General features: G+C 45.5%; 1 protein-coding gene across 1 annotated transcript in view; it reads left to right on the top strand.

Annotated features, from left to right (window-relative positions):
- The window catches only part of TMEM132C (transmembrane protein 132C), a 374,461-nt gene that overhangs the window by 288 nt on the left and 349,339 nt on the right, over positions 1–24,834 (top strand). The window lies entirely within an intron of this gene.

The raw sequence follows: 24,834 nt of genomic DNA, 5'->3' as shown, positions 1-24,834 counted from the left end.
GTAAGAGGCCGGGGCCGGGGGGCGTCGGTCGCGTCGGCGCTCGAGAAGTTCCCCGCGGTCCTCAGGAGCCCGGGCGGGAGGAGCCGAAGGGTGAGGGTGTCGCGGGGACCTGGGTGAGGGCGCTGGCTCCCAGGCGCGGAGCGGCCCCTTCCGTAGATGGGCGAGCCCCGTTGGGCGCCGCGTCCGTGGGATTGGGGCGAAATTGGCTGACCCAGTATCTCCGGGTTCGGGGTGCTTCCCGGGGTGAAGAGGGGGCGTGGCTGAGGGACACTCTGTGTGTGTTCACCGTCCCCGAGTTGCGTGAAGACTTAGCGCAACCCGGCACGGCCACGACGTGGAGCCGGGGGCCCGGGAGCGGGCAGCGGGGTTCTTTGCGCCTTCTTCTCCCGCAGCCTGGCGTCCCCCTCCCCAGCTCGGTCGGACTGGGACTGGTGACCCACGAGGGCGGACCGGGCCCTTTGTGCCCCGTTTCCCCCACCGTGGGGTCCCGCGGGCCGGCGTTGGCCCGCGAAGGAATGCGCAGCTCCCGGGGGGACCTCAGGTCGGGAGAAACCCGGGACCCCTTCCGGGCACCCCGCCGAGGTCCTGTGTGGTCTAGGAGAGCGTAAAGGTGATCGCGCGGGTGGGAGAGCTGGGGCTGCAAGTCGGAATCAGACCTGGGCTTCCCAGCAGCCGGGTCTTGGGGGGCCTTCTTCCTCAGTCTCCTCACCTCTGCAATGGAATGATCACCCTGTCTTGGGTTTAAGAGAATTCAGGGAGGGAACGCTTGGTGCCCAGAAGACTCAGGAAAGGTTGGTATTATTATGCAGGTTTTGATTACGTGCGTGTTGGGCCCGGGCCCGCGGCGGGAGGGGCGGGGAGACGGGTCTCGGAGCCCGGGGGCCGCCGGCGCCGCGCGAGGAAGCCCCGCTCCTCTGGGGACGGCGGCTGCGCGCCCCGAGGCCGGGCCGGGAACCGGCTGCGGGTCAGCACGCGGAGAGAGGGCTGGGGGCGCCGTTTTTCCGCTGCCTGCGCCGGGGCAAGAGTCTCGGGGCCATTGGGTGAAACCGAGATGCGCACAAGTGTCCCTGCCCTTCGCGCTGCGTGGCGGCTCCGGCCCCGGCCCCGGGCCCTGAGCGGGTAAACCGAGTCCAAGCGGATGAGAATCACGGCTCTCTCCCGCCTAAAGCTATTCAGGCTCAGCTGGAAATGCATTCGCAGAGACAAGTTGCCAGTTGATGTTACCAAGTAGCGTTTGCTTTTCAAAAGTCACTGCGCACCGGCTGGAATTCCAGAAAAATCTGCTTTCCTTAAGGGTGCATGTACCCAGACACACCAACCGGACAAAATTGCTGTTTTAAATACTGTCCCTTTCTCCCAAGAGCTCCAGGTAAACAGGAGTGTGTGTGTGTGTGTGTGTGTGTGTGTGTGTGTGTGTGTGCGCGCGCGCGCGCACGGGCACGCGCGCGTGTGTGACGGGATGGGGGACATATTTCTGTTTTATTCCAGAGGACAAACCTCTTAGGAAATCTGGTTACTTAATTCTGCCGTGAGCTCTGGGTTCTATCATTTCTAGGACTCGGTTTCCCCAGATGGAAAGTGGCCATTCAAAAAAAAAAAAATCCTTCCCAAAATACTTGCTAGAGATGTTGTGATGATAAAGTGGCTTAATGGACAGAAAGCACTTCATTGAGGAGGATGGTACCATTTTAATTTGAGCGAAGGTGAAAGTCCCCGATCAGGCTTTCTCCCTCCGTGAGAGGATTCAGTCAGGTTGGAACTCTGACTGTTGAATGTGCTCCGTGAAGTAAGTTGTGGGCTTTTCTTGATTAAAGCTCACGTTCCTCCCCGCACACCATCTGGAGGATTTTACTTTTGATTTAGAGAAGTGGCCATTAGAAACATCCATGTGGAAGAGGCCAGGGACAGCAATTTTGTTGAAAGTGGTATTGGGAAATTTTTTTTTAATTTATTTATTTTATTTTTGGCTGCGTTGGGTCTTCCTTGCTGCGCGTGGCCTTTCTCTAGTTTTGGCGAGCGGAGCAGGGTCTACTCTTGGTTGCGGCCTGCTCATTGCGGTGGCTTCTCGTTAAGGAGCGTAGGTTCTAGGCGCGCAGGCTCAGTCGTTGTGGCTTGCGGGCTCTAGAGCGCAGGCTCAGTGGTTGTGGCGCATGGGCTTAGTTGTTCCGCGGCACGTGGGATCTTCCCGGACCAGGGTTTGAACCCGTGTCCCCTGCACTGGCAGGCGGATTCTTAACCACTGCGCTTCCAGGGAAGCCCGGGAATTTTGTTTTAAAGATGCTATTTACACAGCAAGTGGTGAGGGTGTTAGAGGTTAGGGGGAGATGCCCCACCCCTCCCCCCAAAGCCACCTCTCCCCCTGGCTTAGGGCAACCTTGATTTGGTGGGGTTTTCTCTCCCCGCTTTTGCTTGGCAGTTTTCACCGCATATGGGTCTGCAAAATATTTTTCATTTTGTTTCTCGTGGTCATAAGCAGCAGTACATTGACCCTCTCAGATACCTCTGTAAAGAAAATGTTTGCTCCATGAATTTCTTATAGAGAGGGAAGTTTTCTGACCCTTGTTTAAATTTTTACTGTCGTTTAAAAAAAAAAAAAATCCATCGCTGACTGTTCTTGCCCAAGGATTTAAGCGCCGATTTCTGGAGCCCTCAAAACCACTGTTCAGTTTTTAATACCAATTGCAAGCTGATGTTCAACTGTGGATTTAAGGCTCTGCAATTCCTCAGGGTTTGGAACAGAATCATTGTTCTTGGGCGGTTCCATAAACAGACCAGGGTCCTGAAAGAAGGGAGTCTTCCTAAGCTTTAAGTCTTGGGCCGAGGTAGATGACGCGAAGTGTCGTTGAGTTACAGGTTGAGGAACTGGCCCCATGTAAAGGGGAGGAAAGGGCAGTGGTAGGCTGAGATGCCGTCAGAGGTGAAGTGATGGTTGTCAGTCACGTAAGGGGCCCCCGGGAAGGTCACACAGGCTGGAAACCTCTTTTCGGAAGTCTGGGGCCAGGTATATTTCACAATTCAGAAGGTAGGTAGGTAGATAGAGGCCCAGGATCATCCGTGTATATTGTCTAACACGCCCGGGCTGGGTGTGGCGTTGCCTCCGTAATTGGACACATAAGTCACTTTGCATGAAAGATGTGAGTATATACATAGAAGAGGATAAAGTCCCCAGATAGCCTCACTGTCCTTTAGCGCAGCCGTGGTCACCAAAAGAATTAAAAACCAGCCGGCCAATCTTTGGGTAGTCAGAGCTTTGGGGATTTTGAATTGCTGATTTGGGATTTAGGGGCTGGGATGGTGTCATGAGTAGGAAGAGGTGGTGGGGGGGCGGGGGGGAGGGGGGAGGTCCTTCTCGGCTCCCACGTGCACCCTCTTCCCACTGGTAACCACTGGTGTGTCTCTCTCTCTGTGAGCCTGTTTTATTGTTGTTGTCGTTATATTCCCTAGTTTCGTATTTTAGATTGCACGTGTAAGGCTCATGCCTTGTCTTTCCTTATACTTAAAGTACACACACACTCTTTGCATTAAAAACACACACCCCTTCCTACCCACGTTGAAACTCCGTGCTGCATTGAAGCTTCTTAGAAGTGATTTCAGCCTCTCGGAAGCCGTTCTATTAAACCACCAGACTCCTAGGCCTGTCTTGCTGTACACCCAGGGCTCTAGACCAGCGCTTGCAAACTTCATGACCTGCACACAAGCACTGTTCTGTCCACAGTGCTTTTTAAAATAAAAAACTGAACAGGCTCCCCCAAATCGGGAGAATTCACATATAAAAATTGGGATTTCCAATTTCCCCTAAGAGGGTGGGCGCTCTGCCGACCTCGGGTGCGCATTCTCGTAAGGCTATATCGTGCCAAAGCTGTGCATGGGTGTCCCCCACCCCGGCCCCTGGGTGTGGTGTTCATTAAGTGCTTCTCTTCCCCCCCTTACCTGCCGGCCCCTTCCCCTCAGCCATGTGAATTTGCACCTTCAGCTCTTCCTCCTTTATCTCAATATTCATCCTTAGCCTAATCACAAATGTGGCTAGAATTGGGCAGAGAAGAACCCAGAACTCTCAATTATATTAGCAGTTAGCACTTTCGTGAGCAGGGGTTAAAACAAAGCCTTTGGATGTATTAGGTATCTTATAACATCCATAGTCATGAGAAGCATGGTTAATAAAAACGAATCTTTGGCATTTTAGTTGGAGTGAAAGGGAGTATTACTGAATTAATGGAATAAATGGAAAGTCTGATGGATAGAATATCTCTCTACAGCATTCTGCGTTGTTTAAGAGTAAGGTTTATTAATGTAATTTTCAAACAGTAAAATTCACCCTTTTGAGGTTAGAGTTTAATTTTGATGAATGCACATGGCCATATAAACACGAACACAACTGAGGTATAAAGAAACTTCCATCACCCCCCGAATTCCTGGGTTGTTTCTATGTAGCTACCCCTTCCCCCTATACCTGCAGCCCCTGGCGACCACTGATTTGTTCTCTGTCCTTACAGTTTTGCCTTTTTCAGAATTCCATAAAAATGGGATCGTGCAGTATGCAGCGTTTGAATCTTCTGTCTTTCACTTAGCACCATGCATTTAATATTCACCTATATATCAACAGTTATTCCTTTTTGTTCTTTTTCTTGAGTTGAGCTATAGTTGATTTACAATATCTTATGTTTCCACCATATGACATAATGATTCAAAATTTTAATGGTTATTCTCCATTTATAGTTATAAAATATTGTCTGTATTCCCTGGGCTGCCCAATATATCCTTGTAGCTTATTTGTTTTATACATGGTAGTTTGTACCTCTTAATCCTTTGTCCTTGTCTTGCCCCTCCCCCTTTCCTCTCCCCACTGGTAACCACTAGTTGGTCTCTATATCTGTGAGTCTGTTTTTTTTTTTGTTGTTGTTGTTGTTAGATTCGCTAGTTTGGTTTTATTTTTTATTTTATCTTATTAATACATTTATTTATTTATTTATGGCTGCATTGGGTCTTTGTTGCTGCGCGCAGGCTTTCTCTAGTTGCGGCGAGTGGAGGCTACTCTTCATTGAGGTGCATGGGCTTCTCATTGAGGTGGCTTCTCTTGTGGAGCATGGGCTCTAGAGCACAGGCTCAGTAGTTGTGGCACATGGGCTCTACAGCACAGGCTCAGTAGTTGTGACGCACGGGCTTAGTTGCTCTGTGGCATGTGGGATCTTCCCGGACCAGGGCTCGAACCTGTGTCCCCTGCATTGGCAGGTGGATTCTTAACCACTGCGCCACCAGGGAAGTCCCTGTTTTATTTTATAGATTCCACGTGTAAGTGGTAACATACAGTATTTGTCCTTCTCTGTCTGACTTATTTCACTAAGCATAATACCCTCCAGGTCCATCCATGTTATTGCAAACGGTAAAATTTCATTCTTTTTTATGGCTGAGTAATACTCCATTGTATATATGTACCACACCTTCTCTATCCATTTATCTGTTGATGGACACATAGGTTGTTTCGATATCTTGGCTATTGTAAAAAAGGCTGCTATGAACATTGGGGTGCGTTGTCTTTTCGAATTAGTGTTTTCATTTTCTTCAGATGTACGCCCATGAGTGAAATTGCTGGATCATATAGTAGTTCTATTTTCAGTTTTTTTGAGGACCCTCCATACTGTTTTCCACAGTGGCTGCACCAATTTACATTCCTACAGTGATCAAGGGTTCCCTTCCTCGTCAAATCAAAACCACAATATCACCTCACACCTGTGATATGGCTATAATCAAAAAGACCACAAATGGTCTATTGCTTTTTAATACTGCATAATATTACAGTGAATGGATACAGCACTGTTTGTTTATTCATTTCCTAGTTGAAAGCCATTTGGATTACTTCCATTTGTGGGTCATTATGAAAAATGTCACTAGAAGTATTTGCAAACAGGTTTTCAAGTGAATGTTTGTTCATTTCTCTTGGGTAAATACCTAGGACTAGAATTGCTGGCTGGTGTGATACCTATACACATAACTTTATCAGAAATTGCAAACTTTTTTCAAACATGGAAACATTTTGCAATCCCACCAGCAATGTATAAGAGTTCCTGCTGCTTTGTATCTTCAGGACCACTTAATGTTATCCCTTGTTTTAGTTTGATTTTATGTGGCACTTCTAATAGGTGTGTAGCAGTATATCTTTCAAGTTTTAACTTTTATCCTGTGACTTATAATGTTGAGCATTCTTTCTTGTGCTTACTTACCATCCTTATACCTTCTTTGGTGAATATCTTTTTCAAATCTTTTGCCAGTTTTTTGTTGGTTGTTATTTTCATATTATTGATCTTTGAGGGCACTTTATATATTATGGATACAAGTCCATTTTCAGATAGGTGTTTATAGAAATTCTTGCAGTATGTGTCTTGGGAGGAGCAAAGGATTTTTAAATGAAGTTTGGTTCGTTGATTTTTTTTTCTCAGTAATTGTGCTTTTGGTGTCACATCTAAAAAAATCTTTGCCTAAGATTTACAAGGACTCTCCAAATCTCTCTAGTGATGTTCAGGTGTTTTATATCCCTGCTTATTTTTTAATCTTTTTGTTCTGTCCATTATCGACAGAAGTGTTGAAGTTGTGGGTTTGCCTAGTTTTCATTTCAGTCCTGTCAGTTTTTCCTTTATATGTTTGAAACACTGTCTTAGGTACATCTATGCTTAGGATTGTAATAACTTCTTGGTGAACTGACTCCTTTCTCGTTATGTAATATCCCTCTTCATTCTTGGAAATATTCCTTATTCTGAAATCTGTTTCATCTGATATTAATACAGCCACCTCGGCTTACTTTTGATTTATGTTTGCATTGTAGTATCTTTTCTGTTTTTTGAAAAAACCAATTTGTGTTTTTATATTTTATGTAGATTGTTTATAGAGAGCATGTAGTTGGTGTTTGCCTTTTTATCCAATCTGATAATCTGTGTCTTTTAATCATTATATTTAGACCATTTATATTTAATGAAATTTTTGATATGTTTATATTAAAATCTATCATCTTGCTTTTTGCTTTATGTGCCATCTGTTCTTTACTCCTTTTTCCTTCTTTGCTGCCTGCTTTCCTACTGAGTATATTTTTTATGATTCCATTTTATCTCCATATTGGCTCATTATTTATACCTCTTTAAAATTTAGCCATTGCCCTAAGGTTTACAAAATTTATCTTTAATTAATCAAAGCCTGCATTCAAATGAGGTCATACTGCTTTATATGTTGTGTAAGAACCTTAAAACAGTATATCCCCAACATTTTTTCCTCTACATATAATCCTTTTCAAGTGCATTCATCTTACACCCTGGGTATGGCTAAGGGAATTTTCACTTAGAGATTATTTGTATATACTTTGAAGAAGGATACCAATTATGTTTAATTGGCTTGCCTTTATTTCTGAGTGGGTACTTCTGGTACCTTTGAAACTGTTTTCTCTGCAGGACTTGATTCTCTCTCCTACCTGTATGCTGAGCTGAACAAAACTGTTTCTACACCTTAGGGATTTAGAAATTACTCCCTCTAAGCAGAGGACAAAGGTAAAATTCAGCCAAAGTCTGAATTAGCAAAATTTCCAAGACAATGGTTAAAGATATCTCCCAGAGTGAGTAAGTCCTTGTCTTCTGAAGTGTGTACATTTCTTTTTTTTTTTAATTTTTTGATTAAGGATGATCTTAGTGGTATATTAAGAGTGTTAAGTTCACACTTGCAAATGTCTGGGATCCTAAGCAGCTCAAAGACTTGATGTAGAAGACCATGTCATCTCTACGTAATTTTTTTTATTATTGAAGTATAGTTGACATATAGTATTATGTTAGTTTCAGGTGTACAACATAGTGTTTGGACATTTATATACATTACGGGTTGATAACCATGAAAAGTCTAGTAACTATCTATCACCGTACAAAGTTATTGCAGTAGTATTGACTATATTCCCCATACTGTGTAGTACATCCCTGTGACTTATTTATTTTATGGCTGGAAGTTTGTACTTCTTAATCCCCTTCCAAAAACTATTTTTTCTTTCTTCCTTACACCTTTCACGTCGTCAGCGACACGGGGGGCTATCACTTACGGATTAAGTAAGGATGTCCTGTATCATGGAAGCAGAAGCTTAGTTTTGAGTATCTGTTCTGCCAGTTCCTGGATGAATTGGTCCGAAGCATCAGAAACATATCAGGGCCACCTAAGGACTAAGGGATTGGGATCTTATGACCCCGAAGGTACTCTAAGGGACCAGCTTCCTAAAAGTCTGAAGTTGCCAGTTGAAGAGTCCTGGTAGTTATTATGGATGTCTGCTTTCAGGGTACCACTGCTGGGATACAGGGGCCTTAATTATTTTATTTGTTTTTATCTCTGTGCTCATGTTTTAGATTCCAGGGAGAAAGACTCCCTTACCGTGGCTGAACTTTAGAATCACCAGGAAGCTTTATAGAACGCTAAGTCCAGACTCTGCACCTAGCCAATTGGGCCAGGACCTTTGCCGTAGTGGAGTGGAGGTGGGCATAGAAGTAGGGTTGATCATCTTTACTTTCTAAAAGCTCTTCAGGTGGTTCTCAGGTGTAGCCAGGGATGAGAACAGGTTACTTAGCCCCATCCCTGTCTAGAAAAGATTAAGACGATCTGATGGACAGTTCTACCATTTTGTATTCAAGGGAGAAGGGTATTTCTCCCAGAGAAAGATTGAAGAACTGTTACAAAGGAAGGCAAGAGAGAGGGTGCGTGTAGCAAAAATTCTTGGAGGAAAGGACAGCTCTTGTGAGCCTACTTTGTAGGGTTGTGAGACTCTTTTAAGGAAAAAAATGGGCGTAGCCGCTCAGCACAGTGTATTCATCTCCTGAGGCTGGTGTAACAAATTACCATAAACTGGGTGGTTTAATGTAACAGAAACTAACTTTCTGCCAGTTCTGGAGCCAGAAGTCTAAACTCAAATGCAGGCAGGGCCATGCTCTCTCCAGAGACTGTAGGGGAGGTTCCTACTTTGCCTCTTTCAGCGTCTGGTGGCTCCTGGCTTCCTTGGCTTGTGGCTGCATCCCTCCCATCTCCCTCCATCTTTACATGGGCTTCTGTGCATGTCTTTCCCCCTTCTGTCTTACAAGGACACTGGTCATTGATTTAGGGCCCACCCTCATCTAGGATGACCTCATCCCAAGGTCTTTAACTTAATTACATCTGAAAAGACTCTGTTTCCAAATATAAGACCACATCCATAGGTTCTAAGTGGACCTATCTTTTGGGGGCCACCGTTCAACCCATTGCACATGGTAACATTTGGCACGTGGTAAAAAGTCAAGAAATCACAGCCATTATTATATGTGTAGTTATCAAAGCCGTGGAGAAGAAAAATCACCCAAAAAATCTAATAGAAACTACACAGAGATGCTTTTTAAAAAAACAGAAAATAAAAAGAATTAGAAGAACAGTGGATTTGACGCTATCAGGGAATAGGAAGAGCTCCTCGAGTGTGCGGTGTCTGTTTACTATCAGCCTAAACAGAGAGCCAGGGGGTTAGATCCTGAGACATCCCTTGATGTACTTCATGCTTAAATACAGCTTAGACCTAATTCCATTTGGCTTAGTTTCATAACACTCTTGATACTGTCTTAAACAACCCTCCTCCCTCTGGGGTCACAGAGCCACCAGAAACATCCAAAGCAGCTCCCATGCCTCCCTTAGGTTAATTTTTTCATCCAACTCTTCAGGCCACTCTTTTCATCGTTCTTGCTTAATCGGCCCCTCTGGCCCCTTAATTATAATGCTTGATTTCTGCCGCATTTCCTCACCGACTCTGTGGACTCCGAGTCTGTAGAAATGTGGATATAACACTGCCCACTTTGGCACATGGGGGTAGATTAGCAGTCCTTTGAGGCAATTCTCTCATTTGCAAAATAAACAGAGGAACTTTAAGACACTCATCCCACCCCCAGCACACACACAGAGCAGAAGGCTGGTTCTGTTCTCATCGTGAAGTTTCAACTTAGTGATGATTTTAAGCCGAAATTACAAAAAAATTAAAAAATAAAAATCTCACACCTTAAACAGGAAGTGGCTCTGGAAACAGGGTTTTGTCTCCGTTGGAAACAGTGAGGTTGTGTTTTAGGCCCTGACACAGGGTTTCCCCACCTCCCCAATGGAAATGGCCTTTGAATAGGCACCAGATCATTCAGTTCATTAGTCTCGACCCCTTTAGTTGCAAATGCCAAAAACCTCAGCATATGCAAATGGTACCAAAGCAAAAAAAAAAAATTAAGTTAAATTAAAAAATGGGAAGGGGGTTTCGAAAAAATGTAATTGGTCAGGTAACTGAAAAAATACCAGGTAGGCTTCAGGCATGGCTGGATCCAGGGGTCAATCAATGTAACCAGACACTGTTTCTTTCCACCTCTGTCTGCTCTGTTCTTTGTGTTGGCTTCATTTCTGAGTGGTCATCATTGTCACCAGCGGCTCAAGGTTTACGTTCTATCCACACAGCACACCCCAACGAAAACAAAGTGACTTCCCAAATGCTTGTAGAAAAAGTTGATGGTGTGAATCTCATGGTGGTCACTGGAGTCCCTGGCCCAACACTGATCCAGTCACTGTTGGGGGGGCAGGGATGGAGTTTCCCATTGGTCAGGTCTGGGATACACCAATCTGGGAGCCTCAGGTCATCTCCACCCAAACTACTAGGACAGAGAGTGCAGAAGGTGTGGCGTCCAAAGACAGATCGGGCTTTGTCAGATGAAAAGGAATGGACGCCAGGCAGGCAGGAGGACCCTATCCAACCAACCAAAGAACAGAATGAAGGAAACCAGAGGCCAGTTGGATGGCTGCTTCTCACATGTATAGTTAAGGCTCTTGGAGCAGTTCACGGTAAGGTCAGCTGGCTTCTTCCGCCATCTGCATCAACAACTACGTCAAGGACATCCACCTCCCAACGCACCTTTGGTTCTGGGGGGCCTTCTCTGGTTTCTGTCTGCTTTGGCTCTCCTCCTTTCATTCATTGTTCCTCCATCAGACATCCCTCCATAGCAGCACTATTTGCAATAGCCAGGACATGGAAGCAACCTAAGTGTCCGTCAACAGAGGAATGGATAAAGAAGATGTGGTACATATATATAATAGAATTCTACTCAGCCATAAAATAGAACACAAGAATGCCATTTGCAGCAACGTGGATGGACCCAGAGATGATCATACTAAGTGAAGTAAGTCAGACAGAGAAAGACAAACACCATGTGATATCACTTCTATGTGGAATCTAAAATAGGACACAAATGAACTTATGTACGAAACAGAAACAGACTCACAGACATAGAGAACAGACTTATGGTGACCAAAGCGGAAGGCGGGGGAGGGATAAATTAGGAGTTTGGGATTAGCAGATACACACTACTCTATGTAAAATAGAGAACCAACAAGGACCTACTGTATAGCACAGGGAACTCTACTTACTATCCTGTAATGACCTATAATGGAAAAGAATCTGAAAAAGAATCTATATATCTATCTCTCCATATGTGACTGAATCACTTTGCTGTACACGTGAAACTAACACAACATTATAAATCTACTATCATTCAATAAAGATTAAAAAAAATCCGTCTAGTACCAGCCATGGTCCAGTTGCTGCATCAGTAACATCTACTGCCACTGGTCCGTCTTGCACATGAGACCTTCCCTCCTCCGTGAGGGTTGAGTTCCTAAAGCCGGTCAGATCCTAATGCTTCAGCGGTAGGAGGCAACCCTAAAAGGCTTCCCGCTCTGCCATCTTCATTTATGAGAAAAAAAAATCCTGGGAGATGTCTCCCTTTGGGTGTGACTGGTCTGCCCCAGCTCTGTGTCATCTCTCCTGCCCCCTAAGTGGCGACGTGTGCTTTTCTCCAGTTCATGTACATCTTTTGGGTCAGCACACAGCCTCGGGTCACCATTCTCTTTAGTTTCCATTTTGAATTGTAACCAGTGAATGGACTCACAGAACAGACTTTTCTCATCTGCTTTCAAACTCAACGTTTTCCTCTGGCGCGCTTCTGTCCCCGCTATGGGTCAGTCATCTCCCCGGCTGTGGCCTGGCCCTTGGACACCTCCCCGGACCATCAGTGACAGGAGGTGTCTACTTTGGCTGGGAGGTTGGCTGGGAGGAGTCCTGGGGTTCACTCTCTTGTTCACAGACGCAGGAAGTCTGTGGACATCAGCTTCTTAGCCCTTCTCAGTGGTCGAGGAGTCCTTGATCTGGGGGATTTTATTCTCTCTCTCTCATGTCTTGAGCTCCTCTCCTGCAAACACACACGGTGCTAAAGGGTGTGGTGCTGTCAATTCCTTATCCAGTTACTTCGAATCCTGTAGAGACAGTCCTTACTTTAATAACCCAGGAGGAGGCCCACCATGTCCTCCATCCTCAGCACACACCTGCTGCACCTTGGTTGGGGAGGTGCCCCATTCAGACCCCACCTGACCATCAGTCAGGTCATGTTGTCCTCTGCTCAGAACCCTCCAGAGGCTCCCATCATATTTAGAGCTGAAGCCACAGTGTATTCAGTGATCTGCAGGTGCAACGTGAACTCTAACCCCCAGCATCCTTCTGACCTCATCTCAACCCCCGCGCCCTTACACGCACACTCTGTTCCAGTCCCCCTGGCCGCCTTGCTGGTTCTCACAACCCCACTGGGCTCCCACCTCAGGGCCTTTGCACATGCCTGCTGTGGGGTAACTTGTAGGTATCTAGTGGAGCCGTTTCCCTTTGTCTACACCACTTTTCTTCTGTGCTTCTCTTTGCACTTATCACCACCTGATAACCCATAGATTTCCCTTATTTGGCTAGCCATCTTCCTCTCCCCTAGAATTTAAGCTCCATGACAACAGAATTTCTTTTCTCTTTTGTTCACTGTTGTACACATCTCTTTTGCTCATCAGCCCCAGTGCCTGGCACATATGAGGCCCTTAATACTTGGTGAATGAGTGAATGAACAAATGAATACATGATTTAATTCTGTCCTTGGCTTCTCATAGTATCTGTCTTTCACCCCAAGCTCATCTCTTACATCTCGATAGTGCAGAAAAATGGGGAGGTAAGTTTGATGTGCTGGAAGTCTTTAGATGGCCATCATTTTATCGAGGGTCCCTAACTGAGAATAGAATCCACCACTATTCCTTCTCTCCATCAGTCACTCCCGGAAATTGTCCCTTGGAATGGAGGTGAGAACGTTCGTAATAGTGTGATGCTCAAATGAGCTGGCCAGAGGCAACATTCTGAAGTCACTGACTTTATTTCTAAGTGGCCATCCTTCCCTGTACTCTCTGCCTCTTCCTTTCAGGTGAGAGAAAGGAGGGCCCCCTGCTTTGCAGATAATGAGTTCCCAGAAATGACCACATGAAAGAAATCAGCTTAAAACAGAGACTAGAATTTCACAGTAAACAGTGAAACACACCCTTGATGAGGCCTTTCTCTTAACAACTGGGTAAGTTACAGAAATAATGAAAAGTGACTGCAGATGGGTGCACGGTGTCTTGTGGGGGTGATGAAATTACACTCAAACTAGTCATCAGTTATGGCTTAGTCCAGGTGCTCAATTATGACATCAGAGGGTTTTTTTCTTCAGTTCTTTGCTTTGCCTATTATGGTGTTGGCTTCCTTTTTAGGTTCTATGTGGTGGGTCTTGGCAGTCCCAGGCTCCCACCCTTGTGGAGTCAAGATCGACTCTCCTTTACACGATACCCGATGAACACAGGAGAGGTCATCCTGTGTCTCCTTGGTTCTGTTTGGTTCACGTGCCATTTCTGAACCAGTGGACCTGGTCTGGAAAAGACAATGTGCCCTCATTATCCTGTCTGGGAGCTGTGGGAGGAGTTTGCAAGGGCTGACAGTGGGGTGCAGAGGACAGTGGGGATGCTGCCACCAGAAAAAGTATGCACGATTGGGGCCATTAAAAACGCAGTAAACATTCCTGCGCCTCCAGATTTAGGAGTGTGAGTGACACAGGTAGTGAAGACAGAGAAAAGCCGGGCAAACGCGTTGTCTCTCTTTCCTGCTCAGACAGCCACCTGAGCTGGTACGTATGAACAGGAAGCAGCCCTGAAGATGTGTTTTCCTAACTGAGTTTGTGTCACACTCGCCTGAAACAAGGATAAGCGGGCATCGTTTATCACCCTCCTGTCCGCCCAGCCATCTCTTCAACATCAGAGACAAAAAAGAGACGGTTGCAGCAGATGGGCCCGAGTACTGCTTGGAGAGACAAAGATAGGATCCAGACGGAGCTTGGTTCAGCACGTCAGGGCCTCAGCCTCACCTGATAACTCCTAATTGAGGGGCAAGAATAAAGCTTGGGGTTCCCACGAGCCTGAGTCAGATTTCTGCTCCATGGTGTAGATATGGGCGTGTTATTTCATCCCACAGAGACTCAGTTTCTGGATCTGTGCAATGGGGCCAGGAAAGCATATCTCACAGAGTTATTGTACAGGATCCAATGGGCTCTTGTGTATTTGGCTTTTCTTTTCCCATTTGCCCACATTGCAGACACACTCTCCATCCTGCTCTGTGCCCCGGAAGGCTGACCTCGTCAGGGAGCACTTCCTGTGCCTGTTGTGTGCCGTCTTGGGTTGGCCAGTGAGGGCACTTGTAGGAGGTTGGAGGGCAGACAGAGAGCGAGGCTGGAGTGTTTACTCCCCCTGCTCCTTGTGCCTCTGCCTGCTGTATGGCGTCCTCTGTCCAAGGCTCCTGCTCTCACTGGGGTCAGGAACACTTCTCCTCCTGTCTCCTTATTTATTATAATTTATTTTATTGAAGTACAGTTGATTGACAGTGTTGTGTTAACTTCTGCTGTACAACAAAGTGATTCAGTGATACATAGGTATACATTCTCTTTCGCATTCTTTTCCATGATGGCTTATCACAGGATACTGAATATAGTTCCCTGTGCTGTACAGTAGGACCTGGTTGTTTATCCATTTTTGCATCTGCCCATCCCAAACTCCCACTCCATCCCTTCCCCACTCCCCTCGCCCCGGCAACCACAAGTCTGTTCTCTACGTCTGAGAGTCTGTTTCGTAGATGAGTTCATTTGTGTCCTATTTTCGATTCCACATGTAAGCGATATGATATGACATTTGTCTTTCTCTTTCCGACTGACTTCACTTAGTGTGATAATCTCTAGTTGCATCCACATTGCTGCAAATGGCATTATTTCATTCCTTTTTATGGCTGAGCAGTATTCTATGGTATGTATGTACCACATCTTTATCCATTCATCTGTCGATGGACATTTAGGTTGCTTCCATGTCCTGGCCATTGTGAATAGTGCCGCTGTGAACATAGGGGTGCACGATCTTTCTGAATTAGAGTTTTGTCCAGATATACGCTCAGCAGTGAGATCGCTGGACCATATGGCAACTCTCTTTTTAGTTTTTTTGAGGAACCTCCGTACTGTTCTCCATAGTGTCCTCCTGCCTCCTTAGATGAGGTTTATGTCCCCCTGTGTCTGATCTTTAGGACATAGTGGAAGAGAGTTGGACGTCTGTTGTTACTATGTTTAAACAAGCTCAAACCTATGGACAAGTTGTAAGAACACGTGCCTGGAACTCTGGTCCCCTGAGCTGTCTCAGAGTGTCTGACCAAATAGGCACTCACCACCCTTGAATGTTTGCCATGTGTTTTCCTACGAACAAAGACATACTCTTACGGAACCACAATACAGCATGAAAATCAGGAATAAGCATCGCCGCCTGACTACTCTGCAATCCTCAGACCCTAATTCAGTATCCCCTGTTGTCTCAGTCATCTGCTTCACGTCATGGGTCTTTGTTTTCCTTCAGTCTTTACTTGAGTTTCATGACCTTGAGAGTTTTGAAGATTACAGGCTGCTTATTTTGTGGCTTGTCTCTCAGTTTGGGTTTGTCTGATGTTTCTTTGTGCTTAGATTCCAATTATACACCTTTGGCAGGAGCGTCTCAGAAGGGATGCTCTGCTCTCCCCATTTCGCATTTAATCAGGTGGCACATGATTTAAATTTGCCACGATATTAATGATGCACTTGATCACTTGGTGAAGGTAGTGCTTGCCAAGCTTCTCTACTGTGAAGTTACCCTTATTCGCTTTAAAATGAATAAATATTCTATGAGAAGATGTTCAGGGACAATGTAAATGTTTATTACTAGAATTTCAGTATTTCATTTATGAATTTATGAACAGAATGGGGTCATGGGTTTCATTTGTACTCTGTGGCTTATGTTCCGTTATCATCACTGGTTATTTCGATGCTCAGAATATCCTCAGGTTGGCAGTGGGAGCCATTTTATCACGGCTTCTATGTCCTTTTTTTTTTTTTCTGTTTTTTTTTTGTGTTTTTTTGTGTTTTGTGTTTTTTGTGTGTTTTTTTTTGTATTTTTTTGTGTTTTTTTTCTCTTTTTTTCTCTTTTTTTTCCTCTATGTCCTTTTGATGTGTCCTCAATATTCTTTAAGCGTGTTCTTCCTTTCTAAATATAAGAATTTCTAGGCTCATCTTGTAGTTCTCCTGCCCCAGTCCTGGAATCAGCTCAGTTTCTTTCAGTGGAGAATGGTGCGTAGAAACCAAAGTCTGAGCTCTAGAGGTGCTCATTGCTGTTTGGATGCTCTAGTCAGGAGATAGTGGTACACACAGTGACACCTCTGTCTGTCTGTCTCAAAAACCATGAGTTCACACAGATGTCTCCATGTTAATCCAACAACACAAGGCTCATTCTAGATTTCTCCCTTTCTTTCTTTGTAACTCCTGTCTCATCTCTCTATACCAGGCCATTTCTCTGTTCCCCCCACCTCAGTCCTCTCAGGTTCAACACCTGCTGTTGGCTGCCCCCCTTGCCCCACTAAGGCTGTGATGCCCAAGCTCCCCTTCCCAGGTGGCTGCTCTTCTAGCCACTCGACCTCTGACACCCAGCTCCTGGCCAGTGTATCCACTGCCCACCTTGTTGGACCCTCCTGAAGGTGTTGGCCTGAGCGATTCTGAAAGGGGAAGACTCTGGTTTGAAATCTTATTTGGATTTCACTGTATCACTTTCTTAGAAGAGGTCCATACATTTCAAACCAAAGCAGCGTGCTGCAAGCCCTCCGTGTCCAGGTGCCCATCTCTGACCAGAGGTGGCTGTGGACCACATCACACTGGCCAGCTGCCTTGTTTCAGACACTTACTTATCCTTGTCCACAGGATAAAGCAAGAGTGTATGATACCCCTATAATGGTCCCTGGTAAGCACCAGAGATTACCAAGACGTCAAGGGTAGGGGATCCTAAATGAATTCAATTAAAACACCTTTGCACTTGTAGTACCTAAGAGAAGGTATTTTTATGCATCTAAACATCCTTTTTTACCAAATGAGTGAGTAGTGTTCTAGAAGGATCTTCTTTTGTGTGAAAATGCACTCATTTGTGTGAGTGTGTAGTACCTGTATGTATGCATATGTATATATATATAAACATATATACGTATGCATAACGACCCCAGGAGGTGAGTACAATTGTTATCCTTACACCTGTGGGCACCAAAGTCTTAATGATTCAAGTAAACCAGGAGAACGGGATTTTTAAAAATGTGAAATGGCCCAGCTTTCAAGTTTGGGCAGCAAATTCCAAGTAAGTTAAACGCTTTGTGGTTTAAACAGTCTGGGCGGTGGCCTCAGGACAGCCAATTATCCACTCCTGCCTTCAACCACTCAGCTCTGGTAGGAAGGGTGAGGTACTAGAACTGGCCCTACTGGGGCACAATGTCATGTGGCTACAGCAGTAGGAGCCCTAAGAATATTGAAGTTCCCATCCAGCCCACATGGTTGGAGTTAGAAGAGCCCTTTCCAGAAGAAGCTATGTGTTGGTACCAGAAGAAGGGAGAGAAGAGATGCTAGGCAGACCAAATTATGTCCATTGAAACAGGATTCCGGTGTACCTGGCAGAGATGGGGTAGAATGAGTGGAGATGTTGGTCGAGAGACAGAGAGGGAAGGCTTGTATCAAGTGAGGATGCTTTCCCAATACTTCCGTGGCAGATGTCGGTGAAGAACCTTGCTTCATTTTCTTTAAATATTTAAATCAGGGTTTCTGAACCCTACTGACATTTTGGGCCAGATAATTCTTTGTTGGGGGGCTGTCTTGTGTAGGACTAGATGCCAGTAGCACCCCACTGCGCACGCCCCCCAGTTATGACAACCAACACCATCTCCAGACATTGCCAGATGTCTCCTGGGGGAAAACTCAGTCCTGATTGAGAAACACGGCTTTAAACAAAGCCCACTGTGTATAAAGTACTTCCTGCACCATAATGTTTTTTTAAACTTTTTACTTGGAAATAATTTTAGACTTTAGAAAAGTTGCAAAACCATACAAAGAATCCCATATACTTTTCCCCTAAATTCCCCCCAATTAACATTTTACCATGTTTGCTTTAGCATTCTTTTTCTGTTTATGTTTCTTTCTCTCTGTCTCTGTGTCTGTCTGCCTCTATATATTTTAAATGTATGTATGTATATATATGTTTTTCTAAACTAATTATATTCATAATTGGTTGCACATGACTCCCTGTCGTGTCTGTTTCCTTAAAACAAGGGCACTCTCTTAAGAAACCGCTTTACCGTGATCAAAATCAAGCATAGGACATTGTTTACAGCACTGTTACCTCTCTACATACTTTATTCAAATGTGGCCAATTGTCCCATCATGCCATTTATAGCAGAAAGAACGCTAAGTTTTTCCTGGTTCATAGTGCAATCCGGGATCCCACCTGCATTTAGTTGTCAGTTTCCTTTGAGTCTCTTTAAATCACCAACAGTTCCTCAGCCTTTTTTTCTTTGTCTTGCATAACCCTGAAAAGTATAGGCCATTGTTTTTGGTAGAATATCCCTGCATTTGATCCATATTGATTTTGAAGTAATAGCTGTCTGTATTCAGTTTCAGTGGATCTGGCCCTCCGGGACACTGTGTTCTGAGTTTGGACGACTGTATGTTCGGTGTAATCTCAGTATCATTTAGACGTCCCTGGTGATCCCTGCAGGACTCATCCTTCCCTTTAATGTCCCAGTTAACCTGTCAGAAGACCCCACAAGCCTACTTGTGGGAAATCCCCTTCCCCTCCACTCCAGCTATTTCCGGGATGTCCTGACCTCAAGAATGCTTGGTTTCTGCCCCTGCCTTTTTATAGAATTCTGTTGGGACTTCCCTGGTGGTCCAGAGGTTAAGACTCAGCGCTTCCAATGAAGGGGGCATGGGTTCGATCCTTGGTTGGGGAACTAAGATCCCACATGCCGTGTGGCATGGCCAAAAAAAAAAAAAAAATTCTGTTGCTGAGAGTCTCCCAGAGACAGACATTTGGGGCACAGCTGTCTCTCTGGCGTGGGTCCTAAACTGCCCCCAGCTGCGGGGAGCGGATCCTGCACCCCATTTCCCCAGCACAACAGAGATCAGGTTGTGAATTTTAAGAGGATGTTCAGAAACGTGAGGGGACCACAGGGGCCCCTGTGTCCCGCTGGGAGCAGTTGTTCTGATACATTCTCGGGTCCAAACCCACTCCAGTCCCGGGAGTCTGACACCCACCGCTGTACCCGAGTGTCGCCTGTTATGTAAGCCCCTTGTCACAGCTTTCCCTTCAGTGACAGTTGAAGGGAAAATCACATCTCCCTGCTTCTCGCCACTGTTCGCTGCCCCAGGCATAACCAGCTCTTCCTGGTGTTCCAGCTGCTCCTGCAGAAAGTGCTTACACACACCAAGTGCTCACACCCTCAGGACTACACGTTAGTTTTTAGACACCAGGAAATCTACATCCATATTTAGGAGAAAAAAAAGTAAAGTTCCTGTCTCTGCGGGCATGCTCCTATTAGTACATCCATGTGCGTAACTAAACAAAACATTTAACATCTGCATCAAGTTGAAGGCGACTTCACAGTTTTCTCCAGGAACTTGGGGTCCTTGGTTTGGAGGGGTGTAGCGCGCGTGCGTGCGCGCGCGCGCGCACACACACACACACACACTCTCTCTCTCTCTCTCTCTCTCTCTCTCTCTCTCTCTCTCTCTCTCTCTCAGGAAACTCATTTTGGAGGACTTTTTGAAAGGAAGGAGATTTGCCCAAAAGGTCTATTTGAGGCCCCATCTTCAAAGACAGAAAACTGCTCATAACTTTTAAAGCAGTGTTTTCTCTTTTGCAGTTTATCCTATGATTCTCAGCAATTTTTGCCATCATTAGCATCAATCATCCGTACTTCCATTTACTTCATGACAGTCCTTTTCTATCTCAAATCTTTTCTTTTCTTCTGAGCTTTGCCCTAAGCAATACTTACCACAAAAGTCACTGTTCTGCATGTTAACTGTGCTTTCCCCCCCCAAATATTAAAATAAACACGTAACTGCTATATGTTTAAAAGTCCTTCTGCGTTTACCCCACATTATCTCAGACTCCAAACTTGGGCAAACACCGGCCTAGGGGCAGCAGCAGATGGCAGTGGACAGATCTGATATCTGCTGCTTTTTTTCTCCATGATTTGAATTCCCTGATTGCATCCTCTGTTGTATAACTTGGAGCCAGGGCTTCTGGAAAAGGTGGAAGAAGGATTTTCTCATATTCCAAGAGAGTGAGTTTAAGAATAAAAAAAGGAGGATTCTCTGCTGCCAGATACACACAGTGGAATGTTTGATAACAGGACACAGAATCATAAGTAATGAGTTATCGTACCACAGGGTTCGCCCCACTAAACTGTTATCAGTTTGGAGGCTCCTGAATTGGGTGTTGAATTGTTACAGACGTGACTCTCATCAATAAACCGGTATCGAAGGCTGCATTTCTCAACTTTAAACATATATGCTCTTTTCAAATAGGTCTAAAAATCCAGAGATTTTTCTCCTGTCCTCCCAGAGGGGTATATACCCTTCCTTAAGAATACTGTTCCATTGATGAATTACTTTTTTTTTCTTTTTTTTGGCTGCGGGCCATAAAAGGACCTTCAATTTTATCTCAGTATTCCCAATATAAGTTATATAGCTGCACTGAATATGTGTCACCAGTTTTCATCTGTGAAAAAAGAAATAGCTCACCTCAGGAACTCTCCACGTATGCACAAGTAACTCATCAAAAAGCTGAGGAGATCTATAGATATATTCACTATATATTCGACATGCAGATGTTGGCAAATGATCTTAACAAAGGTAGTTTGTTAAGGGCGGGATCGTAGTTCCCTGACCAGGGATTGAACCCACGCCCCCCTGCAGTGGAAGCGTGGAGTCTCAGCCACTGGACTGCCAGGGAAGTCCCAGTGAATTACTTTTATGTGTGAAATATTGGCTTGTGAATCCATGATGTTAGTCCAAGTGCCAGGTATTATTAAAACAAATAATAATAAAAATTTAAAACATGAAAAAGAGAAGAATCCTTTTCCATCTTCCACAAGCCCAGAGAACAACAGATATTTGAACTTGGCCTTCTGTGGTTCATCTCACATAAAACAGAAGTCATTTTCTAGTTTCTCAGTAAGAAATATGGAATAGCATTCTAAATGCTAAACGAACCCCTGGGACTCTGATGTAGACGCATCCCACCTCCCGATTGAGAACGACTAGCCTGAATGGACGTTTCCATCATTTCAGAAAAGAAAGCAGCTGTAGGGGAGGGCGCCGCTCTCCTGGTGAACGCGAGCACTGCAGCCTTCAGACCTGGACCAGTTAACCTGAGTAGAAGCGGGGGGCCAAGAGGGAATTGGGGAATCTTTCGAGATATTCCTATGGTTTGAGCCAGAGGCAAGGAGGAGATCCTGGAAGGCTTCTGAGCGTACATCCAAGGACAAGTAAATATTTACAGCTGGAATGAAACTCACAGCCATTATGCACTCATGCAGCACTTCGAAATCCATCCCTCCCTGTCCGTAGTTCAGGGTTTCTTCCTCTACCCACTAGATGCCAGCAGTACCCTCTCCCAGTTGTGACAACCAAAAATGTCTCCCTTTGTTGCCTGATGTCCCTTCCCTCCAGTGTGAAGATGAGGCTAGAACAGTCATCCCAACCGAGTGAATGGAGCTCGTCCTTGTAGGAGGAATTGCGGCTGAAATAGATGACAGACAAGGGAGAGTCTTGATGGGGTTGGAGTCCCTGGATTACTTCCTGTTTTCCCCAAGGCTTGATTAATTCCTGCACCTGCGCGATGTGTCCTGGGATGCTTCCACTGAATACCTGGGCCGGTTGATTACCTGTCTGCCCTCGTGCCCATCCCTGTTCTCCTCTGCTCCCTGCATCCTTGGGAACTGGACCTCCCAGGTTCCCTAGACGCCTACGTCCATTGGGAGGCAATGAAAGGGACTGGAGAGAGATTGAAGGGGAGAAGCCGAAGAATTCCTTTCCTTCTCTTGCTTTGCTTCTTCCGCTGCCTGTGGCCCTGGGCTGGGTCTTCTCAGTGACTCAGGCGGCCATCAGGCAGCCCCCATCCCTGTGTCCTGTTTGGTGCACCATGGCTGGCCCTGGACTCAGAGAGCACGACCCCCTGCACTGTCCCTTCATCCCTGGGGCTGGCAGTGGCTCTGACAGTGGCTGATATCTGGGCACCTCACCATCCATCTTTGGCTTCTGCATCCCTGTATCCTTGTGTTCAAGCCCCAGTGTCAGAATAACTCCAACAGTTTCTGTTTTTCCAGACTGGATCCTGACAAAATAACCTTTTATTTTTCCCTCACGCAAGTTCAGGTTCGCTTTCTGCTTCTTGCAGCTGAAAGACTCCTGACCAAAAAGGGTGCAAGGAGGTATACTTAGATGAGGCCCTTGGATACAGGCCTGTCTCCTTCAGGTTCCAGCCCTCCCCCACTCTGAGCCTGGGTTTGTGTCAATGAAAAGGAGGTTGATCATCTTGCCAGCGCCCTCATGGAGCAGATGTGCGAAGTGTTGTCTTGTTTTTCTAACTGACTCTGCTAGAATGTAAGCTCCCCAAGTGCCAGGATTTTTGTCTCTTCGGTCGACTCTGAATCCCTGGTACCTAGAGCACGTAGTAGTGTCAACTAAAAAAAAAATACACAACCTAAAACTTAAGAATTATGTTTTATGGGGTGGATTGGCTGAAGACTCAAGCCCGGAATACAAACTCTCAGCTCTGAGGGACAGCACTGAAGAGGTGAGGGGGGAGCCAGGATATATAGGCGTTCTTGCAACAAAGACCAGGTAGTTGGAACATGAAAGAATTACTGTTAATTAAAGAGAGCCAGACATCTCAAGTTACTGAATTTAGCACTTTTCTGTGGATGGGAAGATGCAAGAGTCTGGGCTCATTGAAATCATTCCTTTGATAGGCACCTTACTATCCAGGGCCAGTGTCCTGCTCTTCTCCATCCTGAGTCCCCTCAGGGTGCTCTGTCGGGCATCCTTTGTTGACTGACAGGGCAGGCGACAGTCTTCACACAGCAGACATTTTATACAGATCTGTTAACTGAGTACCTAGGAATGCAGTGAAACCAACTTAGTAGATTGCTACCAGCAATTGCTTTTTTTAATTCACGGAAGAGAATAGAAGCTCCCACAGTACATTTCACATGTACGTATTCTGTGTGTCTGTGCGCGCGCGCGTGCGCGTGCTGGCTTGCGCTGGAAAATGCACTTCTGACAAAAGATCTTAATAAAGAAGTTTAAAAGCCAAGGAGCAAGACCTGAGGTCAGCTTCTTGTATGTGAAGGGTAAGGACTTGCGTAAATCTGAGCACGTGGTGTCCCCAGAATCCTTCTCCATCAGCATTGCAAATCTCCCTTAGAATCCGGGTCCCGACACCTCTCTGGCGTTAGCGCGTATCCCTCTCCAGCGTATACCCTACTTACCAGCCCTTCCAAATAATTTAATTCCGCAATCTTAGGTTACTGTTTCATGCAGAAATTGTGATTTGTTCACCAACGTAACAAGACACTAAAAACAAAAACTTTGAGTGATAAGTAAGAAAAGGCACAGGGTAAGTAGGTTTTATGTCTTGTCTTTAATGCAAACTGTCACTCCCTCTTCTCAGAGCTTTTGCTTTAATTGGACATCTGCCACCTCGGGGGCAGAAAACCTGTATTTCTCTTAGCGCTGGATCCTTATGGAATTTTGAAGCACCAGCGGCGGGGGTGGTGGTGGTGTGTGTGGCACTGGAGGGTCCCTGTCTCTTTTTATTACAAAACAGGACTGGTCGCTTCTTCTTCTTTAAGGATTTTCGTTTGCTGCTGGATGAAGACAGAAACCTGAACTTGTTTTCCTTAGGGGAAAACATCTTTTTCAGAAGTGGGACTCATTCATAAGCTCTCAGGTCTCTCACTGTCTTTGTTTCCCGACCTGCTAAGGTCAGGAATGATTCTTGATGACAAGCAGTGAGCTTTCTGGTGACCATACAGCCTCCCTCAGAGCACACCCGAGCGTCTGACTTGTTCATCCGCCCCATCACCTCGCTGGGTTTTATTTTAATTGCCGCTCTCTCGAAGAGCGCGATTCCTATTAAATTATTCATGCTGGTATAATGTTTATGTGATCAGAGTAATTATTATAATTTTGCATTGTGAATTTTCATAATTAATGATCTCACTCAGATTTCATTTGGCACAGACTCTTTCCAGAGGGGAATCAGATGATCGGATCTTCTGGGGAATCAGGTTGAAATAGAGGGGCGACCTATCTCGGGTTTTACTAAGTAGTAGAAATTTCAGGCGTTCACCTCCAGGAGTGTGGGCGGAAGGCGTCCTGACGTGGAAGGAATGCATCAGAAACTCCAGCTGTGCATCTCTTAACCCCTGATGTGAGTTACCCAAAGATATCGTGGTAGAACAGCAAGATTCGGGGGAATGGCCACATGACTCATGTCCCAGGATGTTCTTGACTAAGTCTGGTCCGTGCCATTCTCTTCTTACCCTAATCTGCTAAAACCACCCAA

Source organism: Tursiops truncatus, chromosome 13, assembly GCF_011762595.2.
Source record: "Tursiops truncatus isolate mTurTru1 chromosome 13, mTurTru1.mat.Y, whole genome shotgun sequence".
NCBI classification, from domain to species: Eukaryota; Metazoa; Chordata; class Mammalia; order Artiodactyla; family Delphinidae; genus Tursiops; species Tursiops truncatus.
Note: the sequence above shows the minus strand (reverse complement) of the source record. Positions and strands in the feature narration are given on the sequence as shown.